We start from the raw sequence: 13,354 nt of genomic DNA on the forward strand, positions 1-13,354 counted from the left end.
CTGCCCATCACCTCCTCATCTCCTCTGTTGCCCTCACCAACATGCCCATTAAAGTCTGCTCCAATAACAACTCTCTCTCCTCTGGGAAAACTCTCTATGACCTCATCCAACTCACTCCAGAATCTCTCCTTCACTTCTAACTCACAGCCAACCTGTGGCGCATACCCACTGACTACATCTTCAGATAAGTTTCATATTTCTTAAGTAGCTTTTTTGTCACTTGATAACCTTTTTAATTAAATTAACAGTAATGTATTGTATTCTTCTTTTTAATCTCCAACACTTATTACTATATTCAACATACTGCGACATGTGTTTATATTACGTAAATATCGTTTTTTGCTGTGATTTGGTGACTGCTCTAAATCTCATTGTCCGTGCATATAGTAACAATGAAGGCATTCAGATCTGATTCTGTTTTGTTTGATCAAAAGATTTTTCAAATTGTATGGACATAATTTAAATAGTTTTGCTTATTTTTTGCTGGCAAAAAAAAAAAATTCTCAGAAAAAAATTAAAAAAAAAACTAGAATTGAAGTTAATTAACTTGCAACAAACAACCATTTTACGTCTTTGATTCTTTCAGGCAGTGGTGTCAAACATACGGCACGCAGGCTGTACCCAGCCTGCCAGATGGTTATATATATATGTAATTATAAGGATTTTTTTTTTAAAGTTCGTTTCTAGTCCATTCCTCTGGCAAGCTATGATTTTTTCAAATAAATTACCGAAGTGCACAATTCTGCCACTAGGGGGAGCAAAGGAAAAGCAAAATAGGTGAAACAGCATATCTATACACGTGCCAAAAGCAAAACCTAACAGCTCTGCATCTGATTAAGATGCAATTTACTTCCCTGCAAGCCTCACCGCTGTAATGTTGCTGTAAGAATGATCAGTAGTGACACACTAATGACCAAAATTTTCTCCAAAAAAAAAAAGATTGGAGTGGAGTGACGAGCTTTACAGGAAAAATGAAGAGTTTTATTTGTTCACGGAGCTGAATGCAAACCCTGCTTGCTTGGTATTCCATCAACAGGTGCTCCAAGAATATGACATTCAGCACGACTATGAGACTCACCATAAAGAAAAGGTTTACCGTTTGCAGTTAAGAAAAGAGAAGATTTAGCAACTATTAGCTGGACCGAAAAAACAACCGTCTACATTTACTGCAGCCGTGACATCAGTGACGGAGCAGAGGCACCTAGCTACCTTATTGCAGACAAGTTGGTGCAAACATCCAAACCATTTTCAGATGGTGAACTTATGGAAAAACTCTGAAGACTGCAGAAGTTTTGTGCCCCAGAAAACAGCCGACCTTTGCCAACATGAGTCTATCGAAGATCATGATTGCAAATACAACATCTCTGAGGAGACTTGGGCGGCCAAATGAAAGAATCCAGTCATTTATTGCGTTTTCAGTCGCTATTTATGAAAGCACCGACATCACAGATATGTACAGCTGTGCATGTTTATTAGAGGTGTTGAACAGACCGTCACAGCTGAGTTTTTTGAGTTGATGGACAACACAACAGCTGATAACACAGTCAGTTCTAGTTACTGTGCTGGACAATGTTGGAGTGAACTGGTCACATGATGTCAGTCTGGTCACTGATGGCGCCCCATCAAAGGTCAGGAAGAAGGCAGGTGCAGCCACAAAATTCAGGCAGAAACCAGGAAAAGATTCTTGGACATTTCATGGTGTTTTGCACACTTGAATGACAGTAAACGTTTTGCTGCACAGGATCTGAATCCTGATATTGAAGGCCGGGTGAAGTTTCAGGAGAGAAAGGGGGGTTACCTGTTTCGTGTTGTGATGTATTGTAGTATATTATTTCGTGTAGTGTTGTGACCCTTCTGAGCCACCGTACGTATGTGTTTAGGAAACGCACAGCAGAGAGCTTTACTTCTTTTCCCTGCACATTTAGTGATGAAACTGTTCTAACTCTGAGTCATTTCTTTAGAAAATCTCAGAGTGAAGCAACCATCGACACAGGTAAAAAATCTCATTCCTGATCATTTGCTTTGGAAGTATTTTTACTTTGGGTTCTGTTTGCAGTTTCAGGCTGGGACTGATTTGACAGATTTGCCTATTTTTTCCCCCAGACAGACTGTTTCTCCCTTTTAGGACAGCTGTGACTGAGGCTCAATGGGGCTTTGTTTTAGAGCAGGGGTGGGCATTTCTGGCCATTGAGGGCCAGTGTCCCTGCAGGTTTTTGGTGTTTCCTTGCTTTAACACAACCATGACAAACACGACTGTGTCATTAACAGAGTTGTGCAGACCTTGGTGATGTGGGGATGATGATTATTAATTAAAATCAGGTGTGTTGAAACAGGGAAATTTCTAAAACCTGCAGGACACCCACCCTTGAGGACCGGAATTGCCCACCCCTGTTTTAGAGTAAGGCTTTGGTAACTCTTTAGACAGACGAAACTTCAACCTTGATAATTTCTCACTTCATTGTTCAGTCTTTGTGTGAATTGCTCTTAGTCTGGCCCATCCCCTGGCATCAATAAGCCCAGACAGGAGCTATCGAATGGGGATTTCTTGGGCACGTAAACCCCTCCACCGCGATAAGGTGGCAATACAAGGAGGGGGAATTTTTTATATTTTTTATTGCTTTCTAATTTTACCGTACATAGTACTTTTGCTATTTTTTGTTTCATTTTATTTATTTATTTATTATAAGGATTAGGGGATCAGAGTTTTGTTTTGTTGTTTTTTTTTGGTTTTTTGTTTTTTTTTGGGGGGGGGGGGTGGACAGAGGGAGAAACATTTAAAACAATAAAATAAAAAATAGACTAGAAGATACCCACTTACAAGATACACATTAACGAGATACACATTTAGAATAGAAAAAGAGAAAAAGCCACACTAGTTTTTACCCACACAAAAATAATTAAATGTTTAACTCTTTAACACTGGAGCTTTTCCTACAGTTTGCCCGTTCTTGGACGGTCATAACTCCATCTAAGGTGTTAAAGGGTTAAACCCTAAATGTGTGTGGGTGTTGGGGGGGCTTGGCATGTGTTGTGGGGGGGGGCTTGGTGTGTGTGAGGTAAATGGCGTAAACTTATAAAGTGCTTTTCTACCTTATTGAAAAGGCCCAAAGCGCTTTGCAGTCACAGACCCATTTACACACACATCGCAGCATTTCTTACTGTTTTAACCTAAAATCTATTTTTAGAGTAAAGAAGCGCATACAGACACACACAAAAACCCACCTTTGCAAAACACAACAATCAAACAACCTAAAAAGGATTTCAATCCTGACATTGAAGGCCGGGTGAAGTCTCAGGAGAGAAAGGACGTTAACTCCAAATTCTTTTTATGTTCACAAATGTTTCAAGTTTTATTTAGTTTAATTTTTCATTGATTTACACATTTACATTTTAGGCAAGGGGTTTCGTTTTTTTCAGTGGCCCCTCTTGAGTTTACTATCGGGATTGCTTCAGTGTCAGATGTAAAATATTCAGTCTGCATAAAACTGAACAAACCAATTTTTTTTTTTTAGTAAAATTCATTTTATTTTAGATCCATTGGCCTCTGTGAATGAACGAATGTGTAATAATAAGTGATTAGGCTACCATGTTGGTTCAGGCACTTTTTCCAACTGAGTAGAAAAAAAAAAAAACTAAGCTGCTTTATTTTATTTTATTTTTATTTTTATTTATTTTTTTTAAACTTGTCCTGTCCAACAGCTAGGCAGGCAGATGAGAGTTGAGGGCCTTTTGTGTTGGACATATTTTACTTTAACAAGAGGGGTTATTAATCTTCAGACAAACCAAAGGTATGACTGAATAAACCCCTTTTGTAATTGAGGCCAAACTTTATTAATTTCAACCATGTTTGGAAATCTTTGGTGTTGGACCGGACGGAAAAGGAAAGAAGGGAAGAAGAGAGAGGGATGTTAGAGAGGGGGGGGTTGATAGTGAGAAGGGGGGGGTAAGACCATGAAGCAGCATAGAGCAGACAGGTTTACTGGTTGTTTATCATTACGGTACGGTTCAAATGTAGTACAAAAAGGGCGAGGCCTGTTCACACACACTCAAATATTATCAACACACCTGCTAGCTGCAAAAATATCCACATGTCAACATGTACACAAAACAGATAGTGTTCACAAACGCATACCTATGCCTTTAAACCAACAAGTGTGAAATCTTTCATTCATTCAATCATGCAAATACCTGTACTCAGGTGAGTGTTTATGTTCTTCTAAAATGGATGGTGGAATGTAAAAAGAAGGAGGAGGAGCGCCCAGCCACCCCCACACCCAGACCCCCGCCCCAACAGCAGCGGCAGCCGGAATCCCCCCAACGCCACACGGGAACAGGAAGGGAACAACCGCCCCCCGGGCGACCAAAACCGCCACCCAGGCCAGGGCCAGCAGGACCGCTGCGAGGCCCCCAGAGCCAGAGAGCAGGGAGGCGCGGAGGGAAAGAGAGCGCCGCCCCATGGGTAGGGTGCCAGGAGGACATCTGCTGCTTGCTGGCAGTGATGTCAAAGAACCCCCCCTACCAAGGACCCTACATGTCTAAGGTGCAAATAAAACCGAAAGAGGGGGGGCCCACTCCATACGGCAACCATAGGAGGGGGGCCACTGCCAAGTAGCTCCCCCCCAAGGCGCATCGCAGGCTAGACCCCCCACCCCCTCACCCTAATATGAGGTATATGAGGAAGGGGGTAAGTTGGGGACAGCTGGTAGACTGTCCCCCGGTGGTCAAACAGCTGTCCCCCAGCCCCCCCCCCCAGCAAACGAGCCAGGCCCACCCAGCCCAGGGGCCCCACCCCCGGAGGCGCCGACACCCCAGGCCCGGCACCACCCACCCCACACAGAGAGAGAGGAGCCAGAAAGCGTCGCCCCTGCTTTATTTTGTTTTTATGTTACTGGTCCGGCCCACTTGAGATCAGACGGGTTGAATGTGGCCACCGAACCAAAATGAGTTTGACACCCCTGGGGAGGGGAGTCCTTTCCTTGTACTAGTACTATAACGCACTAATATAAATATATACCTGTTCATAAAACTACCTTCAGTTAGTACTGTAGTACAGATTGCTCATATTATTACCCAAATCTCCAGTTTTCTTTGCTTCTCAACTCTTGATCTTGTACAACACATCTGTAGTTTAGTTCAGTCAACCTCAACACGTTAAAAAATTACTGATTTACATCCACTAAAACAAAGACGGTGCTAAAACAACTTGTTTCATTAAGCAGACTAAAAATGTCCAGAGGGGATGAAACTGTGTCTGTGTGACACATCTGGGCCTTTTGGTCTAAAGTTATTATAACCGAGCAATAATGTAATAAGTCACTTCCATCCCTGAGAGAGCGGAAAACAAAATAGAGCCATGTCAAGACTGGGAATAGAAAATTTAGTTTTTCTATTAAGATGTAAGCAGCTCGAGCTCCCTTTTGGAGTGGAAACGTGGGAGAGCCGACAGAGCAAGAGACTAATAGATGAGGAGAGGAGAAAATGAGAGGACAGGAGAAGATGGGCCGCTTGCGTTGATCAAAGTGTGAATATTCACAGCACTCTCCTCTCCAAGATTAAATACTAATAACTCTCAACAGCTGCTCAGTGAGCTCGCTAACCCTCATTACCACAATGTTCTACATGTGTACCACTTTAGGAATACAGAGATTCATTGCATCACAAGATGTTTACCAACAGGAAATGAAAATGGCAGGAAATTCCTGCAGGAAAACTTAAAATTTGATTACAAAAATTTTGTGAGAAGGTTAATTAGCCAAACAGGGATTCTTCCCTAATTAAAGAATGCATATTTAGGTCATAACAGGTGATTATTTAGCACTTGCTGGGCATGAGGACGTGTTTATTGGGATGGAGAGTAGAGGTGCCACTTTGCAGCACTAACAAAAAAGTAGATGAAGCCAGGCACTTTTTTGGAGCTGGGGTCAGAGGAGAATTGAAATTTTCAAAGCACTATTCTCATAGACATGCACCACACCAACAAACAGGAGGGAATTGGTCGGTTTGTTTGCTTTTAAAACAGGCAATATTAAGAAAGAAAAGATTCCATACACAAAAATCTGTTATAAGTAAAGTGACTAATGCTAAGTTCACACCAAATACGATTCATTTCAGAACAGTAAAAATAGTGATTTTAGTTACTTTAGTGATTCATTTGCATAAAAATCAAATTGCTCATTCCTCTTCTAATTCTTTTTTTCTTTTTCGGGGTCACGGGGCTGCCGGAGCCTATCCCGACCACTTGTGAGCGAAGGCAGGGGGCACCCTGGACAGGTCGCCACTCTGTCGCAGAGCCACAATCACACACCTATGAAGCATGTTTTTGGACAGTGGGAGGAAACCGGAGTCCCTGGAGAAAACCCATGCATGCACAGGGAAAACATGCAAATTCCACACAGAAATGTCCCCCATTGATGTTCTGGTTCAGGTCCCCCAGTCAGGACTTGAACCGGGGGCCTTCTTGCTGTGACGCAAGAGCGCTAACCACTGCGCAGCCCAAAAATCCAATTGTGTATGTTTGTTTTTTTAGTTTTTTTTACAAAACTGTCTGTTTCATCTGTTAATGTAAATGTTTATATCAATCAAGGGGGGATGAAGTTTTAAAGTTTAAAGATTTGTTCGGGTCCATATACATGCACTTTTATGGTTGTGTGATTGACTCTTTGTGTGTTGACTATGCCCTCCGAAAAAATTTAAAACATATTGAAATAGCATCTATTATTATTCCTCCTCTCTGCCACTTTCAACCTTAATTTCTTTAATAATCTACTTAGTACTTTCACTTGGGGTCGTGTGTTGCAGCTTTGTATCTGTGTCTTTTTAAGCTTATGTGTATTTTATTTTGTCATGAAACCTTCAACTGTAGTATTTAAGTTTCTATATAAGCCTTAATTTTCTCAGCTGGTTGCCTCCAGCGCATCAGTAGTTGATATTAAACATGGGGAAAATCAAGAATTACCTCAATTGCTTCAACAACCTAACATTAGGAGTTGCTTCAACAACCCTCTTCAACAATGGATCAAAAAAGGCCACTCACAGTCTAACAAAGAGCTTAATTACATTGTGTTGTAGTGGGTTTACCTGTATTATCACTGGTTTAAAACCGTAAATTTTGTCACGCAAAAATATAATTTCCTCTATTGATTTGAACAACTTAGATTAGCTGAAGACGAAAATTTTCTCTCCTTGCAGTGTGCTAGAATATTGTTCTGCTACAGTTCAAAGTTCAGCTCTTGAAGTGGTCCCTTTCTGTGCAGGTGCACAAAAGGACTCAACTCGATACTTGGATTTATTCCTGGGTCGTAAACTTTTCCCTCTTTTCTGTGTGTTTCCAAATCCTTTTTTTTCCATGCACAATTTTATAGTTTTTTTTTGATAAGGTCTAATAACCTTTAGCTACTTTGGTAAAATAAATAAATGAATAAAACTCGTCATAAACACTTGGTTTTATGTCCCAGTTAATTTTTGAACCAAACACAGCACAAGTCATGAATGAGTGCCAACAAAAAACAAGATGCATGTTTTCTAAAGCCTCAGTCACATGCACCCGCAAGGCGGGCTGACCTGTAAGGGTGCTGTGGGCTTTTGGGTTGTCTGGGCCTGTGGAGGGTCGTAGAGAGAAGTGGCTTTATTTTAAGGGGAGCGCAGTGGTTTTGCAGTTCCCAAGAGGGACATCATGAAAATGGAACTAATAAGACCTCTGAGTCAAACCCAAAAGTAGGTAAAGTAGAATGGGAAACAATTTACACTATTAACATTAAACAGCAGATAAAGGGCATTCATAGTCAACAAGAACTCTTTATTAAGTGAATTATTTGTAGTTCATGACAGTGATTGTGACAAGCATCCTTATTTTTTAATTATGGTAAAGGGCATTTGTGTCTGTGTGAGTGTATTCAGAGCAGGGCGTGCTTCTTTTTGTTTGTTTTCCGTATGACTGGCATTTGGGTAGCATAAGAGTTGACGGTTAATCAGTGCATCACTTCCTAATGGTCTAAAATGGGCACACAAACGTGCATGAAGCACACCGAGACACACACAAGCACAGCGAGGAGCGTAATTGCCTGTGATTGCATTTGGATACCCATCCAAACTCATGCTGATTAGCTGTGTGACACTAACAGAGAGGGAACTGCCGCGCGAACAAGGGATGGAGAAATGGAGAATATGAGGGAAGATGACTTATTAGCCGGCACAGTTGTCCGCACATTGTCATTCATGAGAAGTTTTAAGCAATTAAAGTCAATCTAGATTCAGTAAACAACCAGTATACTTGCTACGGGTAAATTAACCTTATATCTGTCAGATTTGCAGAGTAAATCTGCGGTATAATTTAGGTGCATTTTTTGCAGACAGACACAGAAAGAATTGCAGAATTTGCAGTTAAGTAGTGGGTTGTTTCTTCCACTTGATCATTTCATTACCCAAACTTAACCAATTAATAGATGAGAGCAAAACAGAACAATTGTGTCACAGGATGCAGAAAGCTCGCCTCACATGTCAATCTAATTAGGATGTCCACAGGAAATGACCAAGGACCTGGAACAGCCAAACATTTCCTGTTTCCTAAAATAGATTTGTCATTCATCATTAAAGCTCCATCTCCCCATTTTTCACACACTTTTCATTCAGTATTAAGTTTAAAGTCAGCTTGAAAAGTTATCTGTTAGCTTTAATGCTGAGAACCAAAGTTTTGGTCTTTATAATAATCATGACCAAAGATTCATGCTTAGCTAAAAGACCCCATAAGTTAACCGAATTGTGAAGAGCTCAGTGGTTGTTGTGTAACCCCAAGTCTCCTCTGAGATTCTTACTGTGTTGAAATTTGTTGCACAGACGGTTAGGTACAGAGGCACACTGGCATCTTGCTAGACTGCAAAAGCTCATGACATATTGTCCACAGCATCCATGAGGGACTCTTCAAAAGATCTGTAGGAAATCTCAGTGTGCTTGAGCTGTGTAGCAGCAGCTTGAGCCTTCACTCACTATGGTTAAGCAGTCACACACTTTCCCTTTATTTGTTTTTTGCATTTTATCTTTGAGGTCACTGTCTTTCTGTACACATAGCTGAAAGCAGGAAGTCTTAATGGCTACATTAAATTGGAGAAACTTGAGTTTATTTAATTTGCTGAGTTATCAGTTTCACCCCATGCCTCCCTGCTCTCTGGCTCTGGGGGCCTCGTGGCGGCCCTGCTGGCCCTGGCCTGGGTGGCGGACGTGGACACCCGGGGGGCGGTTGTTCTCTGCCTGCTGCTACGTGGCGTTGGGGGCTTCTGGCTGCCGCGGCTGCTCCGGCGGGGGTCTGGGTGTGGGGGTGGCTGGTTGCTCCCCCTCCTTCATTTCACATTCCATCATCCATTTTAGAGGAGCATAAACTGTTATGTGTAGGCCTGACTCCTGCTCAGCTGTCCTGCATCTCTGTTGATTTTCTGTCTGCCTATTTAAGGTGTGTTTGTTTCTGTGCTCAGTGTCGCAGCGTATTCTGTTCTTGAGCCTTCAAGCTTGTGTTTCCCTCTGGCATTAAAGCCCTTCTTTTGGAATTCCATCTGGTTTGAGTTGTTCCTGCCTGCGTCTGGGTTTTCTCCTCTACCTGACCGTAACATTACGCTCCGACCATGTCCAACCCAGCAGGAAGGTCTGACTTAAGGGACTTACCAGGTTCTTCCTCCGAGGGGAGTTCTGCTACCGGCGATGAGCTATCTGTCCTGGCTCGTGAGATGCGTGGTTACATGTCCGGCATGCAACAGCTCCATGAGCGTCTCTCCAAGCTGGAGCATGTCCCCTCGTCTCCACCTCGCCAAACCCGACTGGGTCATCCGGAGCCGTTTGATGGCACGCCTGAGGACTGCCGGGCGTTCATCACCTCCTGTCGCCTTCATTTCGATTTCAACCCGAGCGAGTTCCCGTCTGAACAGAGCAAGGTGGCTTTTGCTCTAAGTTACCTGACGGGCCGGGCCAAACGGTGGGGGTTAGCGGAGTGGGAGCGCGGAGCTGAGATGTGCCGCTCTTTCCGTGTTTTTTCCACTCAACTCCTCACCGTCTTCGATCCCTCTACTCTTCATCGAGCTGCGGCCTCAGAACTCCTCCGCCTCCAGCAAGGGGCTCGCAGCGTCTCGGACTATGCAGTGGAGTTCCGGACCCTGGCTGCCAGCACTCGCTGGCCGGATGAAGCATTGGTGGACGTTTTTCTCCGGGGTCTCTCCGACGGACTCAAGGACGAGCTAGCGGCTAGGGAGATTCCAGAGGATCTGGAGGAACTGATCGACCTCTCAGTGCGTTTTGACCGCCGGATGCGGGAGCGGGGCCGTGAGCGTCACGGCAACACAGGTTTTCGCCCACCGCTGCATGCGGAGGATCCACCACTCCAGTCCGACACTCCACGACGGGGTTTTCTTCCTCCTGCGGAGCCCATGCAGCTGGGAGCCGGCCGTCTCACTCCTGCAGAACGAAGGCGCCGCTTGAGAGGAGGCCTTTGCTTATACTGTGGACAGTCTGGACACTCTGTGCGCGACTGCCCGGTAAACTCCAGGGTTCATCAGCAGTGAGGGAACTGGTGAGCCGCAATTCTTCTTTTTCTTCTCCCTCACGGCCCTCTACCAAGGTCTTGGTGACCCATGCAGGAGCTCAGGAGGAGTTTGAGACTCTAATTGACTCTGGCTCCGATGGTGACTTAATCTCTCAGGAGGTGGTGAACAAACTTAGAATCCCTGTTGAGCCTTTATCACCTGTGTTAGTCATTCATGCCATAAATGGGTCTGTTATCCATAAGGTGTCATGTCGTACTGTTAACATTTCTGTGTCTGTGTCCGGAAACCACACTGAACGGATGAGTTTCTATGTTGTGGAGTCTCTGAAGCCACAAGTGATTTTGGGTTTTCCGTGGTTATGCAGACATACCCCTCATATTGACTGGTCTACCGGACGGGTTTTGTCATGGAGTCCCTTTTGTTTACTCAACTGTCTTTCTTCTGCTGCATTTCGTAGTCCTGTTACAGCACAGCGGTCTCCTGACCCGCCGGATCTCAACAATGTTCCCCCTGTTTACCATGATTTATGCACTGTTTTCTGTAAGTTTAGAGCTAAATCCCTTCCCCCCCACCGCCCTTATGATTGTGCCATTGACCTTTTGCCCGGAACCCAACCGCCTAAAGGCCATATTTACCCCCTGTCTCCACCTGAGCGGGAGGCTAAGGACAATTACCTGCAGGAGAGTCTACAGGCCGGGATCATTCGACCTTCCTCCTCTCCCGCCGGGGCTGGGTTCTTCTTTGTGGGAAAGCGTGATGGAGGACTGTGACCCTGCATCGATTACAGGGGTTTGAACAATATTACGGTGCGAAATACTTATCCCCTTCCTCTGTTACAGACAGCGTTTGACCTTTTGAGCGGGGCTTCAGTTTTTTCTAGATTGGATCTCAGGAGTGCATATCATCTGGTTCGCATACGAGAGGGGTATGAGTGGAAGACTGCCTTCAACACTCCGAGCGGACATTTCGAGTACCTGGTTATGCCCTTCGGCCTCACTAATGCTCCAGCGGTCTTCCAGTGTTTGATTAATGATGTCCTGAAAGACATGATAAACAAGTTTGTCTTTGTTTATCTTGATGACATCCTGATCTTCTCTCCAGATCTCGACACCCATGTGCAGCACATCAGAACCGTCCTCCAGCGCCTACTAGAGAACCAGCTTTACTGTAAAGCAGAGAAGTGCGAGTTCCACACCAAGCAGACTCGCTTCCTTGGTCATGTGGTTTCTCCCGGAGGCGTCCAGATGGACAGCGCCAAGGTCAAAGCCGTTCTGGAGTGGCCTGTTCCTTCTGGACGCAAACAGCTCCAGCGCTTTCTCGGGTTCGCCAACTTTTATAGACGCTTCATCCGAGGCTTCAGTGGCGTTGCTGCACCCCTCCATAAGCTCACATCGGCTAAGGTACGTTTTGTCTGGGATGAGGGGGCCGACAAGACGTTCACCGAGCTGAAGCGACGTTTCTCTACAGCCCCTATTCTGACTCAGCCTGATCCCTCTAAGCAATTCATCGTAGAGGTGGATGCATCTGAGTCTGGGGTGGGGGCTGTGTTATCGCAGAGAGCGTCCGATAATAAGGTTCATCCCTGCGCGTATTTCTCCCGCAAGCTCACTCCTGCTGAGAGAAACTACGACATAGGGAACAGAGAACTCCTGGCAGTAAAACTGGCTTTGGAGGAGTGGCGTCATTGGTTGGAGGGGGCTGCGCAGCCGTTCTTGGTCTGGACTGATCATAAGAACTTGGAGTATATCAGGACGGCCAAGCGTCTTAACCCTCGTCAAACGAGGTGGGCCCTCTTCTTTGACAGGTTCAATTTCTGTCTGTCCTACCGTCCTGGCAGCAGGAACCTCAAGCCGGACGCTCTCTCACGCCAGTTCCAGCAGGAGGAGGAGTCTGGGTCTCCTGCTGTTCCCACCACCATCATCCCTTCCCACCTGGTGTTGGGAACCACACGCTGGTCTCTGGAGCGGAGGGTTAAGGCGGCTGTTTCTGACCCCGCCACTGTACCAGCTGGCTGTCCAGACGGATGCCTGTTTGTTCCTCCTTCTCTGCGCACCTTGGTCTTAAAGTGGGGGCACTCCTCCAGACTGGCTTGTCATCCCGGAGTGACCAGGACCGGCTTTCTTGTGGCCCAGCGTTTTTGGTGGCCCTCTATGTCCTCCGACATTAGGGCTTTTGTGGCGGCTTGTCCTGTTTGTGCCAGTGTCAAGATCCCAAGGACCCCGCCTGCTGGTTTACTCCACCCTCTACCTGTGCCGTCTAGACCTTGGTCCCACGTAGCCATGGACTTTGTCACCGGTCTACCCAACTCCAGAGGTAAAACAGTCATACTCACCCTCATTGACCGTTTCTCCAAACTAGTGCATGCCATACCTCTGAGGAAACTCCCATCTGCAAAGGAACTAGCGGTACTAGTTTCCCAGCATTTGTTCCGCCTGCACGGTCTTCCTCAGAACATCACCTCAGATCGTGGGCCTCAATTCGTTGCTGCCTTCTGGAGGGAGTTTTGCTGCCTCCTCTGGATCAAGGTCAGTCTGAGTTCTGGTTTCCATCCTCAGACTAACGGCCAGGTAGAGCGGTACAACCAGGATTTGGAGACAACACTTCGAGCCTTGTGCAGCAAGAACCCCAGAACCTGGTCGTCTCAGCTCCCATGGGCTGAGTATTCCCACAACTCCCTAATCAACACTTCCGGATACTCCCCATTCCAAGCTGCCTATGGTTATCAACCTCCTTTGTTTCCCCACCAGGAACAATTGGCTGCCTCTTCTGGTCCCGCTGCCTTTTTGAGACGCTGTCGTCGCACCTGGAGCAGGTACAGGCTGAAGCTTCTG

The sequence above is a fragment of the Oryzias latipes genome, chromosome 9 (assembly GCF_002234675.1).
Source record: "Oryzias latipes chromosome 9, ASM223467v1".
NCBI lineage: Eukaryota > Metazoa > Chordata > Actinopteri > Beloniformes > Adrianichthyidae > Oryzias > Oryzias latipes.